Source organism: Aquarana catesbeiana, linkage group LG04 (assembly GCF_042186555.1).
Source record: "Aquarana catesbeiana isolate 2022-GZ linkage group LG04, ASM4218655v1, whole genome shotgun sequence".
In the NCBI taxonomy this organism is placed as follows: Eukaryota; Metazoa; Chordata; class Amphibia; order Anura; family Ranidae; genus Aquarana; species Aquarana catesbeiana.
In genome coordinates this window covers 37,915,320-37,917,731 of record NC_133327.1, presented here as the reverse complement: position 1 = coordinate 37,917,731, position 2,412 = coordinate 37,915,320, and the positions used below count along the sequence as shown (strand labels likewise).

General features: G+C 42.5%; 1 non-coding gene across 1 annotated transcript; it reads right to left on the bottom strand.

Moving 5' to 3' along the window:
- Positions 1-1,014: 1,014 nt before the first annotated feature.
- TRNAD-GUC (transfer RNA aspartic acid (anticodon GUC)) lies at positions 1,015-1,086 on the bottom strand. Its single transcript has one exon. It is a non-coding gene; the product is annotated as a tRNA-Asp (tRNA).
- Positions 1,087-2,412: the final 1,326 nt, after the last annotated feature.

Here is a 2,412-nt window from a genome sequence, read left to right as displayed (position 1 = left end):
TTTGCACAGCTATTTTCAAGCACATATTTTTAGGAAAGATGCACTAAAATGAATCTTTGCTCAAACAAACATAATATTATTCCCCTATTTATTTTTAGAATTTTTAAGATTGGCTTACATCGAGTAAATACATACCAAACATGTCAAGCTCAGTGCTGGATTACTAAATATGCAGGGTAGGCATCAGCCTATGAGCCCTAGGCAGTTTAAAGGGCCCACGACAAAGGATCAAAATAATATTGATTGTTGAAAAAAATTACAATGAAGCTTCCTTAGAGTGGTTGTAAACTGCCTGAAGTTTTTTTTTTATTTTTTTCTTACCTTCAAGGCAAAGCCATAATGTGCTTTGTGCGGACTCCAGCTCTTTGATTGGGCCGGAGCCGCCGGTCATGGCACAGGGCTATGAAGGAATGACATGGATGGCCGTTCCTTCAGAGCGCATGCGCCAGTGATATCACTGGCTGCATGTACAATAAATATCTCCTAAATAGTAAGATATTTACACCACCTATAGGTTATCCTTATTATAGGCTTCCCTATAGGTTACATTCAAAGATGGAAGTTTACTTACCACCCCAACCTGCCTCTGTATACCATCCCAACCTTCACTATACCACCCCAACCTGCTCTTATACCACCCTAACCTGCTCTATGCCACTCCAACCTGCCCTGCCATTATAGCACCCTAACCTGCCTTATACCTCCCCAACCTGCCCTATACCATCCTAACCCTATACCACCCCAACCTGATCCTATGCCACCCTAACCTGCCACTATGCCACCCTAACCTGCCACTATACCACCCCAACCTGCCCTATACTACCCTAACCTGCTACTATACCACCCTAACCTGCCACTAAACCGCCCTATACTACCCTAACCTGCCACTATATTGCCTTATATTTTTAGTCACAGACCCTTCACATTTATGCTTTATATGACTCAGAATTTCTTATCTTTTTTTCCAGGTCTGTAACTAAATGCAGCCTCTGCAAAAAAATAAAAGATTTCTGTCTCCCCGTCGGGGAATCGAACCCCGGTCTCCCGCGTGACAGGCGGGGATACTTACCACTATACTAACGAGGAATACATGAGAGAGGATTCCACGCAGCCAGTCCCCGGTGTCAAAAAGGTTGAGGACCAATGCTCTAACAAAAAGAGAGATTACAGTGTGAAAAAGCTGTAGGGGACATCTGCTTCACTGGGTTAGTCACTGCATAGAGCAGGTAAGTATGACAATTTTTTGTTTTTTGCCTTTTAATATCACTTTAACGTAAAAAAAAAACCTTGAGCCTGCCACTATACCACCCCAAACTCCCCTATACCACCCCAAGCTGCCACTATACCACCAGTATGTAGTGGCAGGGTGGTCAGTAGGGATGAGCTTCCAGTTCGAGTCGAACCCATGTTCGACTGGCACATCGCCTGTTTGACCATCAAATTGCGAACGTTATGGGCCATTCACGCCAAATTCTAGTGGCACGTCATGGCCCATAATTCACTGCGGCATTGCAGTGCATTTCTGGCTGATGATTGGCTAAGCATGCACTATGACCCGCATGCTTGGCCAATCACAGCGCCGTCTGTACAGCGAGCCATAACTGGCCAAAGCCAGGGTGGCTATGGCCAATTATGGCTCAGGGGGTTTAGTACACACCCCACACTATATAAGGCCGCCTGCGTGGTGGCCTTGTGTAGTGTGTTGCGGCAGCAGAGCGAGATAGACAGAGAGACAGTGTCATTTGATTTAAGTTAGAGTAGGCAGGCGAGTCATTTAGCTGCTCTTAGTGTAGTGTGTGTGTGTGTGTGTGTGTGTGTGTGTGTGTGTGTGTGTGTGTGTGTGTGTGTGTATATGTATGTGTATGTGTGTGTATATATATATATATATATATATATATATATATATATATATATATATACACACACTGTATTCAGTTTAGCTAGATCCATTCCTGTTATTCTCTTCCTACTGACAGGCAGGTATTTTTACAGTATTTACAGTTAGTGTACTGTGTCCTTTGCACAGTGTGCACCTAAAGCTACCTGAAGACAATTGCTGGTGTTCTTCTGATCCTATTAATACCACAGGCAGGCATTTCAAAAAGAAATCCCAGTTGGGTCTGTACCTGAAAACAGGGTGACACTGTAGGTACTCTTGAAAAAGGTGTGCCAACGTCCCTATAATCTGTATGCAAAGTATGAGAACTAATGGGGTTGGACTTTGGGGGCACACAAGTAGACTATAAAAGGTAAAGGTTTTTTAATTTTATTAAATTTAAATTACAAAAATAGACATGAATATTAAAACTAATACAGTGTATATATAAAAGATATACTGTATATAGAGTGAATCCTACCCTGCATGCACTTTTAAACCCTACTAGTAATACAGATGATCCAACATTCAACTAT